Source organism: Ooceraea biroi, chromosome 4 (assembly GCF_003672135.1).
Source record: "Ooceraea biroi isolate clonal line C1 chromosome 4, Obir_v5.4, whole genome shotgun sequence".
NCBI classification, from domain to species: domain Eukaryota; kingdom Metazoa; phylum Arthropoda; class Insecta; order Hymenoptera; family Formicidae; genus Ooceraea; species Ooceraea biroi.
Window position 1 is genome coordinate 9,159,347 of NC_039509.1, and position 12,191 is coordinate 9,171,537.

The window sequence follows — 12,191 nt, forward strand, 5'->3', positions numbered from 1 at the left end:
TGAGAGTTTTCTATACGTCGAGGGTAAATTAACGATAAAAAACCCCACAGCGAATAAGCGTGCTGTATTGGAGAACAATTGCATAGCGTTCATGTTCGATGAGATTCGCTATGAACTCAATCAATCGCGAATCGCGATAAACGTCTAGACAATTTTCGCGGCTGGCGCCAGTAGGATGTCAGAACGTACATCCGAGCAAAAAAAGTCCTGAAAGAATGCAGTCGTATAAGAATATGTTCATATTATTATTATAAGAGATTGTTAAGATATAATGTAAAATAACTTACCTATGTCGGGATCGAACCTGGGGCGGGCCACCCATATGACCACTCACTCAATCACCTGAACCACGCAGGTTACAATAAAGTTTAAATGTTATACTACACATAGCTTATCCGCTGAACGTTATCTTACGATATATTAAAATCAGAGTTAAACATTCCAGCAGCCGAGTGTCTGCGCTTCAATAGCAAAAGTACCGCATGGTCATGAACATAATCTTAAACAATAATTCCTAGAATAAAGATAGAAAGTGCCACAGGGTAATAAAACATACCCTTCGTAACGTCATACCCCCTCACTCTCACCCTCCCTCGGGTTTGGACCACCGCCGGCCCAGAACCGAAGTGGGTTGGGACCGATCTTACCCCCTCCCTCGGGTTAGGACCCCCGCCGACCCAGAACCGACCTGGGTTGGGACCGATCTTACCCCCTCCCCAAAAGTGGATTAGAACCGGTCTAGCCTTTCTATTAATAGGCTTGTTCCTCCTGGCTGTACCCCTTCATATATTCAATAAAAAAAAAATAGATCTTATATGCTGCGATGGCGCAATTTATTGAATCTATCCCATGCCGTATATAACAAACGTTAACCAGTAGTTTGCTCGTGTGGCGGGCGGGCTAGAATACCCCCACAGTATCCCCTGCTTGTCGTAAGAGGCGACTAAAAGGGGCAGTTGCGACTTTAGGCTAAGGAAAGGAACAAACTAGTCGTATGTTATCGCGAAATAATAAGGCCTTCGTTAATCGAGCTTGGCTCGATCATAACATGTTCAATCTTCAGGAAATTGCCAACAGCGCCATCATATTCGTGCAATTGTTCACGTTTAAGCCAATGTTACGCTTATAATAATTATGAATCTTAAGTGTTACACATACATGCTAGAAAGTTATTCTAGAATGACCAAAGTATTTATGCGACTATTAATTTAAGCAATATGTTAATTTATAGTTATGGTACGTAAGGGGCGTCGTAGCCGCGACTGCGAAAAACATGTCCAAAGTCTATTTCTGTTAAATTTGCTTTGTTTCGCTTACTTTACTCTAAGCATTACTTTGTACTTAAATTCTAATTATGTTACTTATTAGTGCCTTTTTTCATTTAAACTTTACTGCGTTTAAGGCACGCAGAAACCTCTATTATCGGCGTTGTAATGACTTTGTAGTTCACCAGCTGGCCGGATGGCGCTGCCAAGGCCCCCCCCTTTTTGTCCAATAAAAAAATAGATCTTATATACCTGGATAGGCCTTGTTGATGAAAATCGGGGACCGAGATGCCAGAGCGAGAGAGCAATATATTTTCTGTCCTATTGGAAAAGGAAAGACTGCGCAAGCGCGGAGGCGCAGGAACGTAATATCTGATGAAGCATTAGAAATATAATCAAATGATATATTAAAGAATATAAATAAAACAAGTATAATAAAAAATCAAGCGGCAAGGACTTTTACGGTTATTAAACAAACAGATAATTATAAAACTTCAGAATTAAGGAAATTGAAAGTGGAATACCTGGAGATATTTTATAGGGATGTAAGAAGGAAGGAATTATTTTTCCGGGAAAAGGAAACAAGAGAAGATATAAAAATTAATGTATGATTGAGAAAAGAAATAATAGCAAATATCATTAGCATGTTATTTAGTAGTATAATATAAACAATATTAATATAATATAAATACTATTTCTAACTTATAGTATCTATAAACGTATAGTAGTACGTACTTTTACATCAAACTTTGTGGGATGATTTTACAAGGAATCAGTCATGAGAAAATAAAATTAATTTAGTTAATTTTGTACGTATTTTATTTGGCTTTTCGTTATTTTCACGTGCTATGTGATGAAATCTTATGTCTATGTAAGTAGAAACAATAAGATTTATGAGCTGATTTCTGTGATTACAATAAAAATCTTGGCCCTGAGAGTGACCTGTAATAATTTCAGTGAAAACAACTTTATTAACTGAATTTTTTACTTTACTTATTCTAAATCCGATTATAGCACAAAGCAGATACATATCCTTTATATACGTCTAAATATTTTCAATTACTTTTATCACATTTTTAACCATAACCGTTTATTATAAGTGTGTACTTACGAATGAAAAGAAGTATTGTCATTTTTTTTCCAATATATCTGCCGCATACTTTACATCTTATCGTCATTTTATCGATAAATGTGTTACGTCCAGTAGACTCCACGGTTCCTTGCTCCCAGAAGGAATAATACATTTCGAGGAAAATCTAAATAGTTGAATGAATCTCTATACACGCGGCGATAAGTGCGGACGCGGTGTACAGGGGGGCCACGTGTCCACCGTAAAAATGTCTAAACGAATGACGAAACCACTTGAACCAAAGGGGGGCAAGAGACGAGGCGCCTGTACACCGCCGGAACACTTAAAAGATGAGGCATATTTAGCTACGAAGAATGCTCCAAATCTGGGAAAAATAGAGGCGGCACTTAAAAAGTGTCACCCGTAAGAAGGCCATAAATTTATTCGACTAACTTTAATACCGAGAATTAGAGCACTCATGGCCACACATGAACCAGTTACTCGTTATAAATAAATCCAAATTAACGTAACTAACGCCTGAACTGTCATATTCGGGGTGTCACAGGGTGGTCTTCACAAGCACCGCACTTGATTTCCCGAAAATAATTATCATAAAACTGTCCAACGATGCAGTAATAATTATTAAAACAACGAGGACGCTGGTTCATGAAAAAAAACAATTCCCAGAATCAAAAATATCCCACCCTAAGCCTTTTAGCCCTATATAAAGGGAGTGATCCGCTCCGGAGGCTCTCTTTGCACTTCTTCTGGATCCAGTAGTACGTTACTCTGACCGAAAAGTTTCGCTTCCGACCACGGAAAGCCGCGTCAATCCGAATTATTAAACTCTTCGTCTGGATCCAGTAGCCCGTTTCTGTCCGGAAAGCCGTGACAATTAGAATCAGTGTCACTGTAACGGAAGATCCTCCGGACGGGTTGACTCTCAGGGCGGAGCCGATTTTTCCAACCTCATCCGAAGATTGTACCTGCAGCGAACAAGTAAGCGAAACCGGCAGTCAGATTTTACTTTTTCCACTCTTAGTCTCTCCACGGTTCCCTCTTCACCGATTACTACTCTCAGTTATTATATAGCGAGCAAAAGTTTTTATCTTCCCTTCTCCCCTTTTTTTTTAAAGTGCCTCATTTAAACTGCGGAGACGCAACTTCGCTGTCGGAACATTTTACGAACAACCAAGGGGCAGCTTCCCCTGAAACATCAGAGGCTTATCACGCGCAAGATATTGGGTTGTTCGGAAAGTTATTTCGCTTTTTCAAGGAAAAATGAAAGGCGGTTTTTTCATATTTAGAATAAATTTTATTCAGTGATGTGTTGGCCATTTTGTTCCACTACCTTTCGCCATCTTTCTGGCAACTTTAAGATTCCACGCTCATAGAAGTCCTTCTCCTTATTGACAAAAAATTGAAGCAAGTGATTTTTGACGCCTTCATTTGAATCGAAGTTTACATTGTTCAAAGAATTTTGTAGAGACCGGAACAAATGGTAGTCGGATGGTGCCAGATCAGGAGAGTATGGTGAGTGTGGTAGCACATCCCATCCAAGCTGTAAAAGCTTCTGGCGAGTGACCAAACTTGTGTGTGGTCTGGCATTGTCGTGATGGAATACGACACCTTTCCTATTCGCCAATTCTGATCGCTTCTGCTTGATGGCAGCATCCAATTCATCCAGCTGACGACAACACACTTTCGAATCAATCGTCTGGTTGCTTGGTAGTAGCTCGAAAAATACGATTCCCTTCCAATCTTACCATACAGAAAGCATGATCTTCTTTTGATGAATATCTGCCTTGGATGTCGATTGAGCAGGTTCATCTTGCCTGGACCATGATCGTTTTTGCTTAACATTGTTGTAAACAATCCATTTTTCATCTCCAGTTATGATTCGCTTCAAAAATGGTTCATTTTCTTCACGTTTCAACGATGAATCGCAGATGGTAATGCGTCGAATCAAGTCAATTTCCTTTAAATTGTGTGGAACCCAAATATCGAGCTTTGAAACGAATCCAAGGCGTTTCAAATGATCGTAAACGGTCGAATTCGATAAATTTAACTTTTCAGCAATTTCGCGTGTTGTTATGCGACGGTTTGCATCCACCAGAGCCTTTATTTTCTCGTCATCAGCTTTAATTGGCCGACCTGAACGTGGTACATCTTTCAAATCGAAATTTCCAGTACGAAATTTCGAAAACCAATTCTGACACTGACGTTCACTCAATACATCTTCTCCGTACACGGCACACAATTTTATTCTCGCTTGCACTGCATTTTTACCCTTTCGGTAGTAAAAAAGCAAAAATATTACGAAAATGCTCACTTTGATTTTCCATGTTTGATGTGATGCCAAACAAAAATTACTTGACAGATCGCAACACAATAAGATACTAAATGACGTCTGAAATGTCAGTTGTCAAAATATAAAACGAATTTGCCCCGTTAAGTATCGAGGAACGCGACTAACGACATCGCTTTGTGAAAAACGAAATTACTTTCCGAACAACCCAATAATTTAGTTCAATTTACACCGCGTCTCCCGGATAACGTCTGCACTGTCTGCGGAATTGTGCACTCACCTTTGTCATCATATTTCGAATCACCCTCTCCTCTCCAATACACCATTGATACTCTTCCAGAAGTATTGCCTGAATGGTATTCTCCCATCCCATCTCCTTCCGAATTCGACCGCTACCTCCTTCTAGCTGATCACGAAGAATACCCGGAACCTCCACCAGTATCTCCCATCCCGTTACCTGACGATATCATCGACGTTTCCTTCCCTTCCTTCGGTGAACTAAGAGAGCTCTACGAGACTGGGCTCGAAGCCCTGCGAGAGCGCATCTTAGATTCTTTCCCTTCATTCACTCTTCCCCTTCCTCCTTTTGCTTTCGTCCTTGGTCCCGAACCGATAGATTTAACCGCTCTCAGGAGTGCTATCACCAATATATCACCTAGCACGGTAATCCCTCTAATAACTCGCAACAGGGAACACCCTGTATTGATCCCTGCATCATATATCCAAACCTTTCTCATTAACCACCCATCATTTATTCCTCATAACGCGTAGAATTTAGTTACACATTTATATACACATACAAATTAGTGTTTAATTCAATTGAATTAAGGTTTTAATTATTAATCAAAATTAACCCAAATTTATAATGTTAATTCCAAAGAAAATTTAGAAATAAATAATGTTATATACTTCATAAAAAAGGAGAAATAATTTATTTGCAATTCACCTCGTATCCATCTCTCCCTTTCGCAACGAATCGTACGGGTCCAATCCCTGGTAATAGGGATTCATTTCCCTTACCTAAAAGGGACCGACAAGCTGACCGTTTCAATTGTACGGGTAAAATCGACCTTGGTCGTTGACCCAGAAACAACGGAGTGTATTGGTCGGATCGACTAGAGGCTCTGCGGCTAAGTGCCAAAGAACCTCAAGTGACGTCTGGTTGCGCCCTTCCTCGAGCTTATAGAGCTCTGGACGTAACAAATGAATAAATCACTTTTATAAGTTACATTCATGATACATACGTGAAATCAAACTGTTGGCCATTTTTAATACATCATTTCGCGCATGCGTTTCGTATACTGTAAAGTGAAGGATGGACGATGAATGGACATGTTCTCACTCTTTCTCTCTACAGGGAAAGGCCTATCCAGGTATATAAGATCTATGATCTAGACCTTTGTAGGTTATGGTTATAGATCGAGTGAAAGAACAAGGGATTGACAGTCAGCGAGAGAGTGATCGAGTACAGGAGTGAATTATTTAAATGAGTAAGAGAGAATAAGTATGTGATGTGCGTACGTGATGTATGTGTGTATGAGAGAGAGAGAAAGCGAAATAAGTGAAGTGAATAATTGAATGATAACAATATTATACAATTCGCAGCGAGGTTAAGTTACAGGTGAGCTTTAATCAATCATTAATTAATCATTTTCATTGTGCAGTAATGGTACGATAACGTATTTATCATTTCCACATGGTATTTTAAAAAATTTTCGTTTTACTTTAGACAATAGCCACATTCTAGTTTGCGATAACGCTGATTCCGATTTCTGAAACGACATACGTGTCTAGTAAACTAGATGTGCAAGGAGTAGTGTAAAAATATGTTTTTCGTACAAACTTCTTTCCTATTATCACAAAATCATTCAACTGCACATGTTGTACTATTTGTTGAACAATTATAACACTACCATCTTCTAAACCGCAACAATTATTATCACCATTTCGCAAAATTGTAGAGTGTAAGTTTAACATATAATTGAAAAAGATATACATCATCCAGTTTTTTTCAGTAAAGTATAAAACAATGATATTATTTTATTTTTCAGCAATTATAATACAGTTGCATAATGATGCAACTCTACTGGGAATAAAAAAGTGTATTATAGACTGGCTAAGACATGCCAAAGAAAGATACATAAGACATTCGAACAATGACAATGAGGAAGCAGCAAGACCATAAACAATATTACTTTTATTACTTTTCGTATTATTTCGTATTTTATTACTTTTTGTATTATGTTTATGTTTCGTGTCATATCGGAGGTATGTGTTTAAAGTTTTTCTTTGTGCTGCAAGAACTTACAAGAATTTTTTATTTACTTTTAACACTTAGAAATTTGTAATTAAATTAACTTGTAATAATTTTAAGAGGTACTGTTAAGAGTTATGTTTATAAAGTTTATAAAGTTTCCTTTTATAAATGAAAAGTTATGTTATTGTAAACTTTATGTTTTTTTAAAGAGATTTGTTACTATTATATAAGATTAATATATACTTCTACAGCCGATTTTTACATTGAAAGACTGATTATATAAATAAACATTTATTCTGCAATGTAAACTTCTTTCATATATCATCATCCCCTTCTTTATTTTATGAAATGCCAGAAATGTATTATTATGTAGCATTCAATATCGTAGATATTAGATATCCCAGATAGCACAGAGAGATAAAAAAATTCACTTGTATGTCACAAATTGTGAGTTAATTTTCAGATGCAAAAATAATTCTTTTACGCTCCATAACATTTTTTCTATTCTTTTTGCTTCTGAAAATGAACTTAGCATTTGTGACATACAAATGAATTCTTTTTGAACTCTCTGTGCTATGTGGAATATCTATACATACGATATTGAATGCTACATCTCATACAGCAAAACAAAAGTCCGAAGGACGTCGAAGGGATGTCCACAGGATATAAAATGTCCTTAAGACATCCCTTCGATGTCTCTCGAACTTTTGTGCTGTATAGGATATCTCATAGCATCACTCGGACATCCTCTGGATCGTCTGCGATATCTGTAGGATATCCCCTAGGCGGATTTTAGGCGGACACTTGTGCATATTTTGTACATCCCACAGATAACTGACAATGAGATCATCTTGGGATATCTTATGGCTATTGCGATATCCCAAAATGATATCTATGGGATATCTCTCAGATAAAGTGTGCTGTGTGGGTTGATACGTGTAATGTACATTTATTTGGTGTAATAATTGTATTTTCCTATAAAAAAACGTTTTTTGAAAATAAAACACTCATCGGAACTCGAACCATCAACGTCGACGCTACGAGTCCCGAATGCTGGCTGCTGCGCCACGCACTCTTCAACGAAATTTTCTATGCCAACTGCTTATGCCGCGCTATAATGCGCTCGCAATTTGTAAACCGCAATTACTCGCAAACGCTTGAGTGTTGCATCTTATCCGTTCACCCTCTATTACTGTGTATGACGACCTATCGCTACAACGAATTATATCAAAATCGATTGGTACCACGTCGTAAGGTCTCCTTGTCAGCTACCTTAAGGATGTAGATGTAAAAAGATTAAAAAAGCTTATTAGTAGCGACATCAAGTACGGAAGCAGAATATATTGCGGCTGCCGAATGTTGTAAAGAAATTGTAATTGAGATCATTGATCGAAGAATTGTTGAATGAAACGGTAAAAGCGAACTTGAAAATAGATAATCAGAGCGCGATAAAACTTGTAAAAAACGATGTAATCTATAGAAGATCGAAACATATTGATGTGAGATACCATTTCATACACGAAAAACTAAAAGAGAAAATACTAAGTGTAGAATTTTGCCAGAGTGACAAACAAATAGTAGATTTGTTTACTAAACTATTACGGAAAACTAAATTTGATTACATATACACTCTGTTCAAGAAGAAAGTGTCGGCCATAATTTGAAATCAAGAAATGTTAGAGTTAAGTTGCTTCTTTAAAATAAAAATAGTTGTTATTTGCTAATGCACAGTTACCTAATAGCTGATCCAATCGCCGTCATTTAATTACGTAATTACGGCCATACTTTCAACAGGTTTCAGGTTTTCAGCATATTGGAGTGGTAGAGAGCACCATATTTTTCTAATCCTGTATGATAGCTGCTTCAGTGTGAAAATTGGCTTTTCTCTAAGCTTCATTTTAATGAAGGACCAAACATTTTCAATCGGATTTGCATCCGGAGACGATACAGGCCAATCCATAGCGTTTTAAATATTTCGCACTCATTTTGGAAAACACAACTTAAACTTAACGATAACTGCAGGCACTAGTTTACTACACACTGTGCAAAAGAGCATCGATTGAAGATTCAAACAGTCTAAAGCAGATGGCGCTGCGGTGATTTTCTTCGAAATAATGACCGACACTTCCTTGTTGAACAGACTGTACATACATATATACGAGGGCTGTATGATAAGTATCCGTGTTTAACGACTGATAGCGCCACTGACGCAAAATCTGTATACCATCGTTTAACGCCATCTTTCGAACAATACCTGTCAAAATTTCAGACAGATTTATTGTTATGACGGCTTTGCAAGCCTCCACGCGGTGATCTGCGGCGTGAGTCTTTCGCGATCGGCGTGGTCGAGAAACTTGCTTCTCTAATTTGATTAATTGTTTATTGAACAGCCAAGAATCCCTTCGGGCGATAGCAGCCTTCCTTACAGTCTTCTTCCGAATACAATGCGTCTCGTAACACTTTATCACCTCGTACAGGTTATCGTGCTCTTTTTACGGCACAGCAACGAAGGACTAGACTCGAAAACAAAAAGACGACAGCTTCGCGAACCGCGACGGCGAACGAATTAAGCCGAGGCGGGCCGAAAATGCCCGAATCGCTTGCGGGCGCGCTGCGCGAGTTACACGCAGACAAACGGTACAAACGAATTATAGTAACAATACTAAACATTTATCGAGTAGTTTTGTTTTGATAGCTGTTGAAAGTGGGCAAGTTCGTGTTTGTTTGCAACCATGGAAAAAGAGCAATATTGGTCAGTGATTCGATTCCTTTTTTTGGATGGGAAGACGTGTGAGGAAATCAAAGTGAATTTGGATGCTGTTTATAAGGACCATGCACCTTCGATGACTACCATTAGATATTGGTTTAATGAATTCAAGCGTGGCCGAACATCCGTTTTTGATGAAGAGCGCCCAAGCCGTCCGATTGAGGTGACTACGGAAGATATGGTCAACAAAATCCATGATATTGTGTTAGCAGACCGCCGGGTGAAGATCAAAGAGATTGCTGACATTGTAAACATCTCAATTGAACGCGTACACAATATCACAAAAAATTGGGCATGAGAAAGCTATCGGCGAGATGGGTACCGCGTTTGCTCACAGTGGAGCAAAAACGGAATCGCATGACAACTTCGGAGCACTGTTTGGACATGTTTAAGGGGGCATATACACCTAGGAGGCCGAAAATATGGTAATTTTCTGGAATTTTTCTGGGAAACTGTTGGAGTTATCGAATTGTGGTTTTTTTTAGTTAAAAATATACACTTTGAAGAAGCTTCATGATTTTTTTATTAGAAATTATTGCAAAATGTTGGAGATATGGCGTCGTGAAGAGGCAGTCCAGAAAAAATCATCCAAAACGGTACCAGATGTACCTTCGTCAAAAATCAACCGAAACAAAAAAATGACATAGAATATTAAAAATATATAACAATAGTTTTGGCGTATCGTAGCCGATTTCAAAAATATCGATTTTTGACAAAATGGTGGGTGTTTAAATTTAACATAGCGATTCTTAAGACAAAATCAGTTCGTTTTCTCACTCTCCCAAAAAAACTATGAGTCCTAAAAAAACCCCTACGATACGCGATAGATAATTATGTGCAGAATAACCCCTATAAATTTCAAACAAATCGGTTCAGTGGTTTTCGAGATATTTCTGGAATCAGTTTGAAAAATGTCGTTTCGAAAAAAACGCGTTTGAATATTCAACATATATTTTTGTTAATAAAACATGAAAGTTTGTTAACTTGCACAGAGTCGTCAATTCCAGGCCCATAATATAAGTCCTCTGCAGTAGATGCGATGTCAATATCGTCTAAATTTTGTTGTCGGCGACGTATTCGCGCTTCTTTCATCTGTTCCTGCGCGCATGCCTCGGCTTGCGCTATGCGGCGATCATCTTCGCGCGCAGCATACTGGTGTGCGTTCGGTCCGAGATGCCCATAATGTTCATTATTTGTAATATTGAAATCATACCATTGTTGAATATGCAAGCAGCTATGTATGCAGCAATTTCTACTATAATAGCACCGCTGTGCATTGTTTTTGAGTCTATTTTCCAAATTATATTATTAAAACTTTCATTCCTGTTGCCTAAACAGGCTACAGCGGGACAATACAATACCGTTATACCGAAGAACACAAAAAACCTAGACACGAAACCGAAGGGACGGGCCGTGGTCCAACCACAACATCTCAGCGGCGCGCCAACAATGTACGGTCAAGGCAATAACTTCGTCATTTTTTGGAATTTTGACCTGAAATTTGCACAAGACATTCTCGAAATATTAAACATTATGAATATGTAAAAATCCAAAAATCGATTTTTTTTACCTTCCTAGGTGTATATGCCCCCTTAAGCGCATTCCGAAAGAGTTTCTGCGGCGTTTCGTAACTGTTGACGAAACATGGATCCATCATTACACGCCAGAAATGAAAGAACAGTCAAAACAATGGACTTCACGCAGCGAACCTGCTCCAAAGAAGGTGAAAGCGGTTCCACCGACCGGAAAGGTCATGGTCACCTTTTTTTGGGATTCGCGAGGCATCATCTTCACCGACTATTTGGAGAAGGGAAGGACACGGGGCACTACTATGTTGATTTATTGGGCCGATTCAGCGCTGAATTGATAAAAAAAACGGCTTCATTTGGCGAAGAAAAAAGTGCTCTTTCACCATGATAACGCACCAGCTCACTCGTCCACAATCGCTATAGCAAAACTGGTCGAATTATGCTACGAATTGCCTCATCCACCCTATTCTCCACATTTGGTCCCATGCGATTTCTTTTTGTTTCCAAACATGAAAAAATGGCTTGGCGGAAAGCGGTTCACGTCAAACGAGGAAGTCATCGCCGAAACAGAGGCTTATTTTGCGGAGTTCGACAAATCATATTTTTTGGATGGCTTAAAAAAGTTGGAATATCGCTGGACTAAGTGTATCGAGCTGAAAGGAGACTATGTTGAGAAATAAATAAAACAAAAGTAAAAAAAATGCGTTTCCTTCCCTAACACGAGTACTTATCATACAGCCCTCATATACGTAAAGAACATATGATATTACTCATCGTTTTCGATTTGTATCTTTCTACATGCACACAAATATTATACCGATGACAAAAGCGATGATTAATATGATATGTTATTTATTTATACATACTTATACAGGATGTCCCATTTTAAATGCCGCAGGCAAAAATCTCGAAAAATATGGAAGATACGGAAAAATGTTTCGAACAAAAGTTGTATCGTTTGAAGGGGACCACCTGATGAAAATATGTACTTGACCT

The 12,191-nt window shown here is 38.3% G+C and overlaps 1 protein-coding gene and 1 long non-coding RNA gene across 2 annotated transcripts in view; both read left to right on the forward strand.

The window, feature by feature from the left end:
• LOC105275101 overlaps positions 1–12,191 on the forward strand; it is a 71,487-nt gene that overhangs the window by 48,327 nt on the left and 10,969 nt on the right. The window lies entirely within an intron of this gene.
• On the forward strand, positions 5,507–6,993 carry LOC105275099. The gene is made up of 3 exons (XR_893175.3): positions 5,507–6,263; positions 6,372–6,606; positions 6,694–6,993. It is a non-coding gene; the product is annotated as an uncharacterized LOC105275099 (long non-coding RNA).